The sequence below is a fragment of the Paramisgurnus dabryanus genome, chromosome 15 (assembly GCF_030506205.2).
Source record: "Paramisgurnus dabryanus chromosome 15, PD_genome_1.1, whole genome shotgun sequence".
NCBI classification, from domain to species: domain Eukaryota; kingdom Metazoa; phylum Chordata; class Actinopteri; order Cypriniformes; family Cobitidae; genus Paramisgurnus; species Paramisgurnus dabryanus.
Window position 1 is genome coordinate 32,618,387 of NC_133351.1, and position 19,737 is coordinate 32,638,123.

At 38.6% G+C, this 19,737-nt stretch overlaps 1 protein-coding gene across 5 annotated transcripts in view; it reads right to left on the minus strand.

The window, feature by feature from the left end:
* dip2a (disco-interacting protein 2 homolog A) overlaps positions 1-19,737 on the minus strand; it is a 122,289-nt gene that overhangs the window by 102,047 nt on the left and 505 nt on the right. The window lies entirely within an intron of this gene.

The following is a 19,737-nucleotide window of genomic DNA, read 5'->3' on the forward strand; positions in this document are numbered from 1 at the left end:
TACTGTACATTTATTCAAAATAAAAACCTGAAGCACCACACTGATATTCAGGCCGTTTGCTATTATGTTTTTTTTTAGTCAAGATCGTTCAGATGTACAACTTGGCTGAAGTCTACCAATGGTAATTTCATAAATGTATTTGTCCTAAAAAGCAGACAGCCATCTATGAAAGGTCTGAATGCCTATGATATCGTAATATTTTTAGTTTTATACTGTATACGTTTGCACATAACTTAACTATTATCACTTTATCATTATAGTGTACTGAGCATAGAATGTGTAAAGCCAATGTATGTAATTCATTTTAGCCTTAAACTGCAAAGATTCACTCCACTGCCTAAACCTAAACTAGCTAAAAGGATTCGTGTTAACGGACTTTCATTTACTTGGATGACACATTATCTTAAAGAACTGACAAAGAGTACTCACAACAGACATAAGTGTATTTCTGTCAAACACTAACAATATTTTGTTTAATGATATTTAATTGTCTAATTATTTGCCAGCTGACGGTTATCCATCCTCTCCTGCACAACTATGCAGCCGGGAGTCGCACTGGAGTGACGTCAACTTCCTCTTCAACTGATTGGCTAAAGGAGCTGTCAATCTACAACTAGCGGACCAATGGTGACGCTTAAGTCCGCCCTGATTTGCATGAAACTCTAACGGCAACTTTTGGAAAAGCAAGCGCAGAGTGTGGAAATAAGAGCGAGAGAAAAAACAGCACAAGCATACAAAACAAATAAATATGAGCAGAAAATATTAGAGAGAAGAAATACAGGAGTAATATAAACAAAGAAAATGTCATTTTGTATGCAATTTGGATAACTTTGCATTTGTTTTTCAGTTTTGTGCAATTTAATTTTAATTCTGTTTAAAGATCAAATTTGCGCTTATTATTTTTTCATTCACGCATATTATTTTTTGATCCGTGACCTCAATACATTAGGCGGGAAATTTATTCCATAAAAAAGCGCATGTTTTCGCGGCAAACGCGCCACCCATATCGCGTCATTCGCATCACCCCACGCGAGGACGCATCTGATCGTGTCTTTGCATTGACGTTGAATGTAATCTACTCGCGCAAATCATTGAACTCGCATCTGGTGTGAACCCACAGTTACACACTTGAATTAGTGAAAAGAATGTGTTTTAATAGAAATATGAGATTACCAGTTACTTATTAAAATATAGCTGTAGTTTTCTGGTTAACCCAGTTCTTGGCAATGTCACGCACACACACACACACACACACACACACACGGAAGCACCCACCTACCCGCACACACACACACACACACATACACACAGAGAGACACACACAAAGATGAGTGAGAATGACTTCAGACAGTCAGGGCTGAGTTTAGACACATTATTTAGAGTCCAGCTGTGTTTTATGGTGTGTTAATGGATTTTCTTTGTTGAACATTGAAAAGACCTTAAACACAAAAGCCATCTGAGTGCTGGCTGAACCTCCAAAAATTTCTCACAAGGAGAAATGTCAGCATTACATACATGCCCGCATAAGACTTCATTAAGATATGTGTTGGTTTACATGTAGACCTACTATTATTCATCTCATGTAAAATCTGATCAATAAAGCGTCCAGGGTATAAACCTCTACAGCCTTTAGAAACACTGATCTGTGAAATTCACAGAGCATCTGCTGAACTGACCTGAGGTCACACGGCCATTCCTCAATTACACATATTATATTCTTATAAACTGTGAAGAAACATCTCAGCGGGTCATTGTTCATAACAAAACTCCAGCTTCACACAGACAAAGACATGTGGTATTATACTCCATAAACTAATGTCAGGTGATTGTCTTCAGTTCACATCATGCCTTCTGTATTAGTACAGACCAGACTGAACCCAGAGCCTGACATCACAAGAGTCATATTGACAACCATCCAAAACAACACATGGGTCTGAGTCTGAAATCAGACACATCACCTATTGCCCAAACATTCATGACTTATTTAGAAATATAAATGTTAAGACTAAAAAACAGATCAATAACTGCACAAAACCTGACTGCAGATCCAGACTTTTATAAAGTTTAAATGCTCACTATCACATATAAGTAACTGCTATGAAGAAAATAATGGCCGATGAACCGGATGGAGAGTCAGAAAGGGTCTGCGTGGGGTGCCAACCATCTCTGGATGCGTTATTTTTTGATACATAAAAAAAACGGAAGTGATGTATTTCAGTGTGTTTCAATCAAAAAACTGTGTGCAAAATAAAAATTACTAATCCTTTATTGTTTAACTTTATCAGTAACACTTGAATCCTTTAAAAACGATTATATATTGTATATATTATTACATATAAATATATTCGTAAAGGCTCCTGCACTGGAATGAGTTCTACCAAGTTGACACGGATTTACAATTAAACTGAAATTTCATTACGATTGCCACTAGGGGGCGAATCCGACAGTCGTGTCCGAATGTAGTGTACAATGGAAAGTCGATTTAGCCTATATAAATATATATTTTTATAATATTAAAAAAGAAAACAAGAAGTGCAATTTAAGTTATTAGGAGAAGATTGGCTATATGTTATGAAGACTTGAAATTAAACAATTTATGAAAGTTAAACAGTTATAAACAAAAGAAATTTAAGAGCCCTGCATTACAGTTAGTGCTATACAAAAATACATGTGTTGTGTAACATCCATACCGCCACGCCGCCAGAGGGAGCCCTCGCCGGAGTACTGACGGGGCGCCGCCTCTGCTTCTCTTCCTGTTTCCTGTTTGTCCCTACTTAAGACTCAAGCTAGCCTAGGGCTAGCGCGAAGTATTGCCAGTTTATCTGCATACCAAGCGTTTTCTGATTGTGATTTCTGACTGCCTATTGTTGTGACCATTTGCCTGCTTATCTGTTTATCTGCCTTTTGGATCTGCCCTTTTGCTTAGTTTGCCTGGATTGGATTGTCTATCTGTGTTTTGATCTGCCTGCCTGTATACCTGACTACTCTTCTGCCTCACGTTCTGATTTGTTTGCTTGATTGGTTTGTTTTAAATAAACACCGCAAAATGGATCCCAGTATTCCTGAGCGTTCCTTACAGAATACTTCGCCACCCATCGATCCAGCGGACGTAACCAATCTTATGGCTGCTTACGAACAACAAAGCACGCTTTTGCAAGGCTACCAGGAACAACTCACACGGCTTCAAGCTATCAACGAACACCTCACTGGCTATATTCAAGCGTTACCATCCACCTCTGTGAAACGAGTGAGCGTTTCGGAACCAGATAAGTTTGATGGTACAGCGGAACACGTGAGAGGTTTCCTCCGCCAGCTGGATATATATTTTCAAGATCATGTGAGTGACAAACTATCTGATAGTGCCATGTGTTATAAAGTTTTCTCATTGTTGACTGGTAAAGCGGTCGAGTGGGCATCCGCTGTTTGGGACAACGATCCCCGTATCCGCACATCTTACTCCTATTTTGTACAGCAAATTAAAGAAGTATTTGAATACCCAGCGGGTGGAAGAAGTGCTTCATTACAGATCATAAATATGACCCAGAACCATCGTCCGGTTGCAGAGTATGCCATTGAATTTCGCACACTTGCTGCACAGAGCGGGTGGAATGATCGATCATTAAAGGATGTGTTTCAGAACAGTTTGGATGTTGATCTTCAAGCTGAGTTGGCCTGTAAAGGTGAGAACCTTTCTTTTTCTGATTTTGTGACTTTGGCTGTCCACATTGATAACTTGATGAGAAATGTTCCTGCACGCATGAAACTGAGAGCTTCCGATAGGCCCATGCATGACACTAGTAAAGTGTTTCATACTGCGGTTACCACTAATGACGGTGTAGAACCTATGCAGATGGGGTTCGCGCCTTTGACTATGGCAGAAAGACAACGACGTCGAGAGAAGAATCTATGCTTCTACTGCGGAAAGCCTGGACATCGCATTGATAACTGTCCAGCTAAGAAACCCCGCAACACTAGCACGGTAAATCAGTTTTTTAATCTCCCTTCTTGCTATGATATGTGTTCTCAACCAGTAACCATTTTCCACAATAATGAAACCATGTCATTTACAGCATTAATTGACTCAGGCTCTGCCCTTAACTTCATCAATGAAGATGTGGTCAGTAAATTTCTCATCCCTATCATTCCCTGTCAACCTCCATTAAGCATTTCAGCAGTCAACAATGTACCCATAGGCCATGGTATTACTCACCAGACGATTCCCATCACTCTTCAAGTCGGCTCTCTTCACTATGAAACTGTCACTTTGTATGTAATCTCTTCACCTCGCTATGACATCATCTTAGGGCACCCATGGTTGGTAGCACACAACCCGAAGATCAACTGGAGAACAGGAGAGATTCAACAATGGTCATCTCGATGTATGGAAACCTGTATCACTCCTCTGAAGTGCAAACCTTGTCTGTCTACTCATGTGGAGAGCCCCACCAGTAAGGAAGTTTTAATCCCTGATGTTTATTCTGAATATACTACAGTATTTAGCAAAAGCAAAGCTACTGAATTACCTCCGCACAGACCCTGGGACTGTGCTATTGAGCTATTACCTAACGCTATGCCTCCTAAATGTAAAGTTTATCCCCTGTCTCAACCTGAAACCCTAGCCATGGAGGATTACATATCTGAAGCACTACGTAACGGCTTCATTCGAACTTCTACATCTCCTGCAGCAGCTGGCTTCTTTTTCGTAGAAAAGAAGGATGGTGGTCTTCGACCGTGCATTGACTATAGAGGTTTGAATAATATCACTGTCAAATTTCCATATCCTTTACCACTTGTACCATCTGCTCTAGAACAACTCAGAGAGGCCAAAGTTTACACCAAATTGGACCTGCGCAGCGCTTACAACCTGGTTCGTATCCGTGAAGGAGATGAATGGAAAACTGCATTCCACACCACTAGAGGGCACTATGAATATTTGGTGATGCCATATGGTCTCTCTAACTCTCCCGCCGTCTTCCAATCATTTATCAATGAGGTATTCCGAGATCTGTTAAGCCAGTATGTTATCGCTTACATTGATGATATTTTGATTTATTCCAATAATATGGAGGACCATATCTGTCATGTCAAAGAAGTCTTGTCCCGCCTCCTTCAGAACAAATTATATGTCAAAGCAGAGAAATGTGAATTTCATGTCTCCAGAACAAACTTCCTGGGCTACAATATTAGTTCACAAGGTGTTGAGATGGACACAGCCAAGGTCACCGCAGTCACAGAATGGCCTCAACCGCGCACCATCAAGGATTTACAGCGCTTTCTGGGATTCGCCAACTTCTACCGTCGATTCATCCGTAACTACAGCACGGTAGCGGCTCCCTTGACCTCCTTGCTGAAAGGTAAACCCAAGAAACTTCTCTGGAACTCACAAGCTGAGCATGCTTTGCTAAAATTGAAAACCTGTTTCACGACTGCTCCTATCCTGAAACACCCTGACCCTGACAAACAGTTCATTGTAGAAGTGGACGCATCAGATACTGGAATAGGAGCCGTACTATCACAACGTCACGGTCCAGAGAATAAGGTATACCCTTGTGCCTACTTTTCTAGGAAACTCACCCAGGCAGAGAAGAACTACGATGTGGGCAACAAAGAACTCCTCGCTATAAAGGCAGCTCTAGAGGAATGGAGACATTGGCTAGAGGGCGCTAAACATCATATTCTCATTCTGACTGACCATAAGAACCTTGAGTATATGAAGGGAGCTCACAGATTGAATGCACGTCAAGCAAGATGGTCTCTGTTTTTTACCCGTTTTAACTTTTCCATTACCTACAGACCTGGCCACAAGAATGGAAAAGCTGATGCTCTGTCAAGATACCATGATCCCACTCCTGTTGACCGCTCACCAGTACCGATTATCCCACCTTCACACATCATTGCTCCGATAGCATGGGACATCATGCAAGAAATCACCCACGAACACCAGAATGATCCTGTTCCACCTGAATGCCCGCCTGACAAGACTTACATACCTTTGACTCTACGGCCCCGCATTATGCAATGGGTGCACACCTCGCTCAGCTCTGGACACCCAGGTATTAATCGCACCACAGCTTTAGTCCAGACCTCCTTCTGGTGGCCTACCTTGAACCATGATGTTGCCCAATTTGTGAGATCCTGTCGTGTGTGTGCCCAATCCAAGACACCTAAAGAACTCCCCTCTGGTCTTCTCAAACCCCTGCCCATACCTCAACGTCCCTGGTCCCATCTCAGTATAGATTTCATCACTGATTTGCCCCACTCTAATGATTATACCGCTATTTTAGTCATTATTGATAGATTTTCTAAATCCTGCAGACTTATACCCCTCAAAGGCTTACCCACTGCCATGGAAACCGCCGAAGCTATGTTTCACCACGTATTCAGAAACTATGGAATACCCGAAGACATCGTCTCAGACCGTGGAACCCAGTTCACCTCACAGGTTTGGAAAGCATTTTGTAAAAATCTGGACATAAATGTAAGCTTAACATCTGGCTATCATCCCCAGTCTAATGGCCAAGTGGAGAGATTAAACCAAGAGATCGGACGCTACCTGAGGTCCTATTGTACTCGAGAACAACACCGCTGGTCAGAATTCCTGCCTTGGGCCGAGTATGCACAGAACTCATTGAGACACTCCTCCACCAATCTCACTCCCTTCCAGTGCGTACTCGGCTATCAACCCCCCATGTTCCCTTGGTCAGGTGAGCCGTCTGATGTTCCGGCCGTGGACGACTGGATGAGAAGAAGTGGAGAAGTCTGGGAAAGCGCTCATGTTCAGCTCCAGAGGGCTATCCGCAACCAGGAATTCCACGCTAACCGTCACAGACGTCCTCATCCCCTGTATCAGCCTGGTCAGAGGGTCTGGCTCTCCACTCGGGATCTGAAACTCCAGTTGCCATTTAAGAAACTGAGTCCGAGGTACGTAGGACCTTTCCGAATCATTAGACAAATCAATGATGTAACATACCAGTTGGAACTCCCTGTTAATTATCGTATTTCTCCCTCTTTCCATGTTTCCCTGCTGAAACCTTACCATGCGGAGTACGACCCCAACGCCGAGCCTCCTGAGCCACCTCCTCCTCTCGACGTTGCGGGGGAACCGGCATACGCCGTGAGAGAGTTGTTGGACTCGAGGCGGCGTGGGGGTCGTCTCCAGTATCTGGTCGATTGGGAGGGCTATGGCCCTGAGGAAAGGTCCTGGGTAGCCTCGGACGACATTCTGGATCCCAACCTCATCGAGGATTTCCATCGAGCCAGACCTGACCGTCCTGCACCACGCCCTAGAGGAAGGCCTCGTAGAGCGCCAGGAGGCGCTCCTAGAGGGGGGGATTCTGTAACATCCATACCGCCACGCCGCCAGAGGGAGCCCTCGCCGGAGTACTGACGGGGCGCCGCCTCTGCTTCTCTTCCTGTTTCCTGTTTGTCCCTACTTAAGACTCAAGCTAGCCTAGGGCTAGCGCGAAGTATTGCCAGTTTATCTGCATACCAAGCGTTTTCTGATTGTGATTTCTGACTGCCTATTGTTGTGACCATTTGCCTGCTTATCTGTTTATCTGCCTTTTGGATCTGCCCTTTTGCTTAGTTTGCCTGGATTGGATTGTCTATCTGTGTTTTGATCTGCCTGCCTGTATACCTGACTACTCTTCTGCCTCACGTTCTGATTTGTTTGCTTGATTGGTTTGTTTTAAATAAACACCGCAAAATGGATCCCAGTATTCCTGAGCGTTCCTTACATGTTGATTATTTACACTTTCACTTTTTCGTGCAATGTTCATAGTTGAACTATTAACATTTGTCTCTTGCAATTAGGGCTGCATAACGATTAATCGCGATTAATTGTTTGCAGAATAAAAGTTTTTGTTTACATCATATATGTGTGTGTACTGTGTATAATAATTATGCATAAATAAATACACATACATGTAGATATTTAAGGCGTATTTACATGTGTATATAAATTTTTATATTTATAAATCATTTATATTATATATAAGTATTTAATCTATAAATATTTTTTTCTTAAAATTATACATGCATGTGTGTATATTTATTTATACATAATTATTATACACAGTACACACACATATATGATGTAAACAAAAACTTTTATTCTGCAAACGATTAATCGCGATTAATCGTTATGCAGCCCTACTTGCAATGTTAAAATCCAATTGTTTTTAAAATATTAAAAAAGAAAATATAAGTTTTCATTCATTAAAAGGCAAAATACTGGATACAAGAAGTGTGCACCTCTTTTGAAAATGCATGGTTTTTAATATATGACTTAGAACAAAAAATAACAAAAACAACATAAGCTATAACATATATAATAATAATAATAATATATAATGGGTTAAAGTAAAAAATATACTAAAGGTTTTAAAATCTGGCCCTTGAAGAAGAGTTGAAGGCCCCTGGCATACAGTAACTTTTAAGGGATAAGCGCTCTCTAACGGCCAGTAGCTTAATACAACATGTAGTTACGCTTCGAGGTTGTTTGTTTTATGCGTCAAGATTAGACACATTTCATTGCCTGCATTTGTAAAAGAAAAAATTGTTTCATAAATATTTATGCTTAAAAAAATTTGGAGCATCTAACCCCACCCTTACCTTAAACCCAACCACTTCTCAACCATATAACACGCAAGTAAAAGTAGTCACAGGTATTTATTGCATGAATTACACAATAAACAACAGTATAAAAGTATTAAAAACAACTTGCGCTGCTTGCAAATTGAAGTCATAAAAACACTTCATATAAGAAACGCTGTGCACACAGTCAGATCTCATTCAAACCTAAACAGGGACATTTAAACATGGCACAATCGGTCATGAGAGCCAATGATATTTCACAATCAAAAATGATGCATCACTTCTTCTGGCAGCGGTTTTTGAACAAGTGTACAAACAACAGATCTGAAATTTAAAGCAGATAGTGATCGCTTTTATGTTTTTTCTTCATATAAATCGATCGTTTGACCTTACACTTGGAATATTTGTACTTTTTTAAGTGATTTTATTTAAGCAATATCGCTCGAGTAGGAGTGTGATATAGCTCTATATCATCACGGCTGTGATTAGGCCAGAGGCACGAGGCCGTAGGCCGAGTGCCGGAGGCAATCACAGCCGTGATGATATAGAGCTATATCACACGACTCCGAGAGCGATATTGCTTTTATACAACAGTTCGACGGCACACGTTTGAAAAACGAAAACTAAAAAACAACAACAGAGTTATTTTAAAAGCCTCTTTGTTTGAGAACTACTTCTTCCGCCACGGATTTGAGGGCGGCCAGAATGACAGGTAAAACTTTCGGCTGCTTTGAAGCTCATAACAACTCAATGGACGGAAAAGCCGTTTCTTTATATTACCGTTTCTTGGTCACAAAGTGTAGTTTTAAGATTAGTTTAGTCGAGAATGTATATGTATTATATTTAAATCTGCAGTCGATTAGTAAAGATAGCGCCTGTTTGAACGAGTGCTTACTGAGATTCGGTACGAATGAGAACCAAAGAATGAGCGGACGTGAGTGTTGACTCGCCCCGCTGACCACCGCCCTCTCTGGGCTACATCTCTGACAGAGATACCCTGGCTCTCATGTTGGCCTTGTTTGTTTATGATCGTCAAAATGAGATCAAATCAGCAGTATGTGGTGTCATGATCAAACGATTACGTGTTTTTTTATTCATATTTAGTGTCTTTTGTGTTGTTATTGTTTTGGCGCGAGGTAAAAGTTAATAAAACTATACTTGTATAACGTTACTATTGCTTTCTCATTTATTCTTAACGCGATACGAGCACTCGATTATTATTATTAAACTTTGTTCTTGTCAGTACTATACAAAATGGTTTTTTATAAGTGTCAGAGAGATGTTTTTGCATGCTGCTTATAAATATACCAGTGGCGATATCTCATAACATGTTTTAATAGTCACATCACGATAAAGTAAATGATCAATGTCCACATTTAAAAGCTGCGGTGCTTACCTGCATTTCCACGGTGTTTTCGCGTTCTGATAAAAGATATAGCTCCAGAAAAAAACGAGTGTTTATATTCCTCTTTCCAAGTGTTAATCGTCCACACGATGTGACAAGACATTTCTCCCATTAACTTTAACGTAACATCCAAGAGCGCTGATCTTTGACAGAATAATTACTTCCGATTGGGGATTCACAGACTGATTTATGAGCTAGTAAACTAATGAGACACACGGAGAGTGATTCAAAACAGCGCGTCTGTGTTTTTCCATTCAGAGATGAGCCTGCTTAGGACCTCCATTCACTAGGTGGCGGAATGATACGAAAGGTGATGCGGTTACAGTGCCGTTATCAGCACAATATCGCATAGCTCTTAGCCAATCAGATTCGAGAACCAGAAAGAACTGTTGTATAAATAATAAATAAATGGGTATGTTATTTGCTCAAAATGCCTGAATAACGTAATGTGTAATATAAATAAATTGAATCCTGGTAGAAAATCATATCCCAATACATGTTATCATTGCAAATCATACCCCAATATAATTTCAAACCAAATATATTACGTTTTCACCTGCTGCCGGTAGAGGCAAAAATTTAGTAAACGTTTCTGTCGGTCAAAATTGGAGGAATGGAAAAACTACCTAAATGGTCAAATGGGTTGGATTATATAGGTTGAAAAGCTGCCTATCTTCATTTTAAGCATATTTTACTTTCTGCAAAAGGTATCTTTACAAAACAATAAAGCTTTAACATGTTTTCATTAAGACTTGTGTAGTTTTAGTCTTGAGGAGAAAACAATTAAATATAAAAGCATGTGTGCAATCTCCTCTCAACCCTGTTAACTGAAAGCCAATGCAGGATACTGGAAGTGAAATTAAAATGTGCACAAGCAATCTGTTCATGGGTCTCATGCCAACAATAAATCAATCAGATATAAAATACTGCCTCTGTCTTCTTCAAGAGCACAAAATCCTCCTGAGAGAGAGAGAGAGAGAGTCTATTTTTCTTGGTCTGTATTTCTGCCAATTATTTTATCCAAAACTTCAAATAAAAATCTTCAAATAAACAAGATGACTGTATAAGAAGGTGATTAGAAGATATAAGAGAATATATAGTAAGGTAGATCTAGGTAGAATAACACAATGACATGTAGAGACTGGCAATCATAACCATCCTGTAACTTTACAAACAGATGTGATGACATAACAGATATTACTGATCAATCAAACACACAATTCAGTGAGAAAATCAAGTGTGATATTTGGAAATGTTGGCTGAACGTCAAATAAACAGCAGGCAGAAGCAACAAATCTCTTGATTTCCTCATTATAGTGCACTTCATTTTTACTGATATTTAATCTTATGGTATGAAAGAAAAATAAGTTTGACTGAAAGAAAGCCATAAGTAAAATGCATACAGTCTGTGACACAACCCGGGATAAGATCAAACAGAGCCTATAGTCCAAAAAATAACAATACACAAATACACAATCTCTCACAAACACACACAAACATGTACATCTGTGGATCTCACATGATCTCTTGACTTAAACTATAGCACATACAAACTTTACTCTTTGTACAGTATGGTAGAACCAGTGCTTAGTGTAAAAATAAACAGTCAGGCCTTTGTGTTATTCACTACATATTCATTGTTTATATGTCATCACTTAAAAAGCATTATAAAAGAAGCTTATCTAAAGTCAGTCCACATATAACATGTGTCAATTTATTCATGCATGTCACACCAAAGGCATGAAAATATAAGTTACATTATTTATAATCATTTCAGGCAGGCAACTGACTTCTGAAGTGAAATGAGATCTTTACAGATGTGTTGACAGACAGACATGAGCTCAATAATCTATGATCAGTCATCTAACTGGAATTTCAGGAAGAGAAGTTCATCTGAAGTGTGCTGTCAATCTTCAAGATCTTTAATATCATCTGTATGCTAATGCATTTTACAAAATCACATCTTAACAGATACACATTTCAATTGTCCAGCAATTATCTTACGGTCAAATGAACCAAAAATAATATTGATGCAGTAGAGATGTAACGATAACCAGTTTGCCTGATCATGTTTGCCAGTGTCACGGCTCGAAAACCCCTGTCCAGCATCAACCAATTAAAGCATTGCATGTTTACTTAATATATCTTTAGACATATCCATCTTTTCCCTTGATTTTCCATTAAATGATGTGATCTGATGAGTTTAAAGCTCTGTTTGTTTCTTCAGTGATGGCTGTGAGCGCAGGTGTCGTGCAGCTTTACTGCTGGGTCATAAAGTACACCTGATTTCTCACAGACAGATGACTTGCTGATTTGTCCTGTATTTATATGAAAATCTGATTTACTCACTTGTGTTTTAGATGAACATTTATCTTACAACCCCAAATGTGCCATGAATAATGTTAATGTTTTTTTTTTTTTTTTGATGTCTAAGAAAGTGCAAATTTTTTCAATTTAAAATTTGGTTTGCATCAGTACCTTTTATTTAACATTTCTTGAAATTGTTCACAAAACCATGCTTATATTGATAATCATGGTGATTTTGGTCATTTTAACCATGAGGTAAAATTTTATACTGTTTCATCTTTATGATGCAGATGCAAATGTTATCCCCTAAAACAGGGGTAGGCAACATCGGTCCTGGTGTGCCGACATCCTGCAGATTTTAGCTCCAACCGTGATAAAACCTTGTCTACCTGTAGTTTTCAGGGGTCTTTTTGGACCTTGATTAGTTGTTCAGGTGTGCTTTATTTTACGCTGGAGCTAAAATCTGCAGGACATCGGCACTTCAGGACCAACGTTGCCTACCCCTGCCCTAAATAAACAGGCTATAAGACATGATCATCTCTCCACCAATGCAACTTGCCACTAACTAGTAATAGCAGGTAGAAATGTTTTACCAGCTTACTAAATCACATTTAGCAGTAGGCAGCTATCCCAGCACCTGGGGAGCAATTAGTGTGAAGGTGTCTTACTCAAGGGCACATCAGTCGCAACCGAGGGGCAACCTTCCGATCTCTCTGGTGAAGCCAATACGGAAGTGACTTAAAAAAAAGCAATTCATTGACTGTCCACTAGAGGCTTGCACAAGGGAATCAATTCCCATAGACCTCCATGTTAAAATGCCCATCTTTACAGTAGAAAATAATATGTTTACAACCTGGAAGAAAAATAGTTTTTGGTCTATATAGCTAATTTTGCCCTTCATGACAACTGTGAAGGGGGTGAATTTTTTGTAACTCATCCGTTTAAATTATATAAAGCCTTTAAGTTCTGCATAATTAAGGGCGTGGCCAATTGAGTGACAGTTGAACAGCCACTGCTGTTACTGGAGTCGAGCTAGGTGGGCGTGGTTTGAGCAACCAGCCACTTCAGCTTCACTCATCCCCCGCCTCTTCACCCATTTTCGAATATCCGTGAGTGATTTGCGATGATGCCCGGCCAAGATGGCGACGGCAGATAATGCCTACTTTAAGCTTCACAAACCACGGTCACTACATCCATATTTTTTTACAGTCTATGGTCGCAACCTGCCGGCTGTGAGACTCGAACCGGCAACTCTCGGGTTATAAACTCTCTAACCGCATTGTTGTGTTGTTGACAAAGATGTATGTGTGTGTGTTTATAATCAGGTTTTACTTTTCTTATTGAACCTTAGATAGTAAACCTGTTGTATTTGATGTCTAATTCAAGCATAAACACTTATTTCTGTTGTCGACCTAATGTTAATGAAGACAAAAAATCATGTGAGACACATCCCACAACGATTTTATAAAGACTTTAAGATGAGATGAAGTTTCGACATCACAACATCACATTCCAGGCGGTACTGCGGCTTTACTCAATGCTGAAGAAACTCAATGAATGTAAAACCGGACGAATTTACTGCTTCGTCCAACCACTATGAGTAAGTATAGCAACAGTATGGGAATTTACCAGTGTTGGTGACCAGTGACGAGCAAAGTGGAACAAACCATCAATTATATATTTAAACAACTCCTACAAAGCAACTCCACATGAGAATGAAGAAACATCTACAGATGGTCAAAACCATCACTCATTCATTCATCATCACATGACTGCTGTACATCTCCTCCAGCAGATGTTTGCTATAACACACATTTGTGCTTTTGTCACAAACTGTTGTTCAGGTGATGAGGAGAAATAACAGAGAGATGTGGCTGCAGGAGTTAATGTAACTATTTGTCTTCTTGCAGTGGTTTACACCCCATCAGTCCAGCACTGATCCGTATCGATGGCAACAGATCGACTCATCTGCAGTGCGTCAGGGTCACAGCACCTTTCATATGAGAGAGAACGTCAGGACTGAAGTCATCTTCATCCATTTCTCTCAAACAATTCGGTTCTGATGTCTGCTGTGCTGGATGATCTGTAATGGACATCAACATCATTTCATCTTCTTCCTAAACCCTCCCAGATCACGCTCATAGTCATTCTGTACACGTCTTAAACACATCAACCCTGTTACACTGCTGGACACGGCTACATCGTCTTATCACCGCCTGTCTGATGACGTCCATGAGTAACCGTGTCTTATTAAAAACAGACGATTGTGACCTTCGGTATAAATGCACACCTCAGAGGTGCTGTCAATGTGTATTATAATATCATGCATATAATGTCTCTACTAGCTGATGGATATCACTGAAATCCTGAGACACCTGTCACTGTGGCTTTACTCTGTAATGCTGAAGAGATCTATAAACTGACATGAGTTTGTATGGGAGCTTGAAAAGTGGCTGAAATTGCTTAGAGCATTAATAATACTGAAATTGGGCAGTCAATACTGGCTCCAGAACAGTGTACATTATGGCTGCAACAACTACTCGATAAAACCGATAATAATCGATTATGAAATTCGTTGTCAACTAATTTCATATTGACTAGTTGGTCTTGGTCATCACATGCTCCCGTACCACTGTCCACTTTATACAGCGCGCAATGTGTGCTTATAATTAAAGTCAGGCCCTGTTTCCTTATACAGGGCGAGCTGTGTGCTCAAAGTCAGGCACTTTATTTTTCAAGCTGCATGTTTATCAGGTGGTTCTTCTTCTCACCGTGCAACCAGCTTGTTTAAAGCAAGGCAGCGTTGCCAGGTCTTTCGGTGGAGATATGAATTGGACTTCTTTTAAACTGTTTTAGCATGTTGATGTTTTTCTGCGGGTTAGAGATGAAAGGATTTGGTTCATTAGTTGTTGGTATTTGAGCTATGAATAGTCATTGACTAATTTTAAATGGCCATTGGGCACACTGTAAAAAAAATTCTGTAGAAATTACAGTATTTCTGGGTATTACTGGCAACAAAGTTAAATGAACATGAAACATTTTCAGTCTTTATCTTTTACAATAAGTTACTGGCAACCAACTGCATAATTACAGCAAATTCTTTACAGTGCTTGTTTTGATACGCAAATCTGGCAACCCTGACAGGACAGTGAGAGAAGTAAAAGCGCAAACGAACGCAGGTTAAGAAAGGTTTTTATTTCGTTCTTTAATATAAGTGAGTTTTTTTGTCTAATTGTTGTAAATTAGTAAAAATAGTATTGAACCATAAACTAAGCATCTGTTTTAAAGTAATAGGGAAATCAAGGCTTTTATTACCGTAACAACGCATGTATCACTTTTATTTAACATATGGCTTATTTATTTTGTTAATAATTAATTATTAGGTCTAAAGCTGAAGAATAAAATTAGCTTATTAATCTGTGGCAAAATTTCCTCACCATCACATCCCTAAAGACCCAATTCATTTTGTTTGTTAATAATTTAAAATTTAAAGATGTTTAACTATTTAAAAGCTGCACAAACTTTTTTAATTTAAGTTTTAAATATAAAAAAACAAAAGATTATATTAGCTTTTGCACTTTTAAAAGTACACTTCTACAAAGAATACAATAATGTAGTGCCTTATTTAGCTATAATAAGTGAAAAATCAAATTGAGTAAATGTTTAGGTTTTAGTCGATTAATTGTAAAAAAAAGTTGATCGATTAATCGATTATGAAAATAATCTTTAATTGCAGCCCTACACAACTGGATACATACAGTAGTAGGAAAATATAACTACCTAAAAAGAGCTAATGGCATGGACTGTTTGCTGGTTAGTACTGGTGGACAGGTATAGCGACAGATGCTGCTCAACCAAATAAAGCTGGTTAACCAGAGGAAGATTGCTGGTTCATAACTAAAGAAGCGTGGTGAAGTGATTATCAATATCACTTCAAGGACTGGATGAGATTTATCCTGCACTTGAAGTTTTATTTTCTATTAAAATCTCTGAAGTAAATTGAGAATAATCCTCAGTGTTACTCATCCTCATCATCTCTGCCCTTCATCTTTAGTTTTTTTTACATTGAGGTCAGTCAGTATTACATGCAGCTGTCAGTTTCAGGAAAGGTCAAATGGACATCATAACGTACATTCAACTTTGGCCTTGTGATGATCTCTTTATATTCATGATCCTACATTTTCTTTCAGCAAATTTATTTCAAGCATACAATGCAAAATGTACAATATGTACAACACAACAACAATTAAAAACAAAAACAAAAAAAAACTACTGATAAACCAACAATCAAGATTCATTGCATGCTTGAAAAGGAGTGGGCTGAAGTTTAACACTTATTAATTCCCACCCCTCCTTCAAACTCTTAATACATTACATTTCCTTACACAACTTATTCATGGCAAAAGAATGAGAGTTTTACATGCATTAAATACATGCTACGCTAGAATAAAACTCATCCTTAGGAAAACAAACTAACAAACTTCAAGACACTTATAACATAAATGAAGCTATTTAACAAAGTTAAGTGGAGCATGATTATGTAATCTAAGCATTTAGTGAGACGAGAGGACTGAATAAAAATCTGTGTGCATCATCATCACCTCTTCATCTCACTTTCAGCTGGGTTAAGAGCCGTCTTCTCTCAGACAACACAACACAACATATACCCATTCATTATCATATCTGATAACATGTGAATAAAGACCAAGCTGAAGTCAGTCTTATCCCAGTGATAAAAATGAACACACAGAGGTTACGGTAACCTTCACCACTGCTGTAAATGAAACTACTGCAAGCAGGTAAAAGATAAAACATCATCGTTCACATTAATTCGAGCAGAGACGACAGCGGGCAACCTCACCAGAATCCCAAATCATCTGTGCTAAGCTATCAAACCTTGAAAGACAGCCTGGAAAGACTCTGAATTGGGTTACTAAATAAAACACTAACCGAGAGGATTATAAGAAATATGTTGTGTAAAGTGATGCTGAGGGTCGTGTATGGTCTTGTTTGAGCAGGACATGGTGACATCAGCTAATAAAGACTCAAGGAAAACAATGGCTATCAGAGAGTGTGCAGGACAGGAAGTTACGCACACACAAACAGGAAGCGGACGGGGTTCGGTCGTTTTCATTGACCCTGCTGTTTGTGTGGTTTACACGTGAAAATGTTTAAAAATACACCATAATGTTGTTGAGTACTGAAGTCGGAATAAGACTGGTGACACCGCTGCCTCTGTTTTACATTCACTCCCTTTTAAGCCAGCGACAGCAGTGAAACTAGGTCTGGTACTGAAGTCCCACAGCTCATCTAATGCATTATGGGTCAGAACATCACTGCTGTCTGTGTGTCGCGTAACACACTTATAATGTTTAAAGGCAAATGTGATCGATTCATTTATGTCTGGAGAAAAGAGCAATGAAAAACACAATCAACAATCATTAGCTTTTTTCCAGTTTTGTGCTGCTAGCAGAAGATAAAAAATAATTGGGATCTGTCGCCACTACTTAATTTAATGCATTGGTGTGAGTCTAAATAATTGATTTATTGAAACATTTTGAAAGAACACAACACTTTTTTTTTAAATATACTAATTTTCCAGCTCCCGTAAAGTAAACATTTGATTTTTACAGTTTTGGAATCAGCCGATCTACCCGTCTGTCACTCGCTAGCACTTTTAGCATAGCTTAGCACAATCTATTGTATCTGATTAGACCAATAGCATCACGCTAAAAAATAACCAAAGAGTTTTGATATTTTTCCTATTTAAAACTTGACTCTTCTGTAGTTACATCGTGTACGAAGACCAACGGAAAATTAAAAGTTGAGATTTTCTAGACAGATATGGAACTATATTCTTATTCTGGCATAATATTTAGGGACTTTGCTGCCGAAACATGGCTGCAGGAGGCGGCGGGGCAATATTACGCAGTGCCCAAAATAGTCCCCTATTGAAAGACACTAATTGGACTATTTTCGGCTGCTGCGTAATATCATTTTTTATGAGTATTCAACTTGTTTTAACACAATTTTCTAACTCAATATGTTGGTTGAACTTAATTTCAGAAGTAGTTCAGAAAAATTGATGCAAACTGTTGCAATATTTTTTTAGGTCTAACACACATTACTTTTAGGGCTGCAAAATGATTACCGTTTGCAAAATAAAAGTTTTGTTTATATCATATATGTGTGTGTGTGTGCTGTGTATAAAAATGATGTATGTATAACACGCATTAATAATTTTAAGAAAAAGTAATATTAAGTATACATATTTATATATAAGCTAAATTATATATAAATATAAAAAATGCATATACACATTTAAATGTTTCTTAAATTTATGTGTGTGTATTCATATATACATAATTGTTATACACAGCATATATATGATGTAAAGAAAACTTTTATTCGGCAAACGATTAGTTGTGATTAATCGTTATGCAGCCCTAACTTTATATAGGAAAAGAGTTTTTACTGAGAGTAAAGTGAAAGATAAAGAGATTAAAGGACAATACTCAGATAATACTCTAAAGCACTCCATTACGGTATACCAGAGCATTTCTCAACTAAACGAATAATATTACATTTAATTGATTTTATATTAGTCAACCTTTTCTATAGCGAGTTAAATGTGTTCTGCTCATAATCAACACTACAGTCTTTTGCATTTGATTCAAATAATGAATAATTCATTAATTGACCATTTACACATCCTCCTCATGTAGTGTTGGTACATCTAAACAAGCATTTCATGTTTGTAATAATAATAAACTCAATTTTACTCTCATACACACAAGAGCAGTTTATTAAGGAATCATGCTGAATACAATCCTCAGATCTAATTTTTTTCCTCATTAACGTGTGCACGTGGTGAAGATGATAACTGTATAGGCTACATTTGAACATCAATCTGTTTCCTTAATGTTCTGCTACGGTATGTAACACACGGTTAACATCATTAGAAGATAAGGATGTAGCTCTGATAGAAAAGTGTTAATCTATGAATTGACAGGTTGTCATTGACATGCGACTTATGTAAGGAATTTGCGCAGAACATGCAGAAGATCTTATTGTTCCTGTCTGAATAAACACACACAGCATGAACACTGACTGAGCAGATCTCATGAAGGACACGAGTTTGAGCAGAAAATCATTATTCTAGGAAAATTCATCCATTTAAAATCACAACATCTGGATGATGGTCAGCATGAAAACTGAAGAACCTGCATAAATACTAATACTTTACATTGGCTGCTGATATAACACCTGCATTACACCTTTATTATCATCTCAAGATCCCTCAGCAGATCAGCTCTTATCACATCAGATAGACAGAGAGTTCAACTTGCCCGCACTGCGCCCACAAAAACGAACGAAACCCTTTGTGAAAACCTCTTACTGAATGTAAGCTGCTGTTTATATCAGACAGA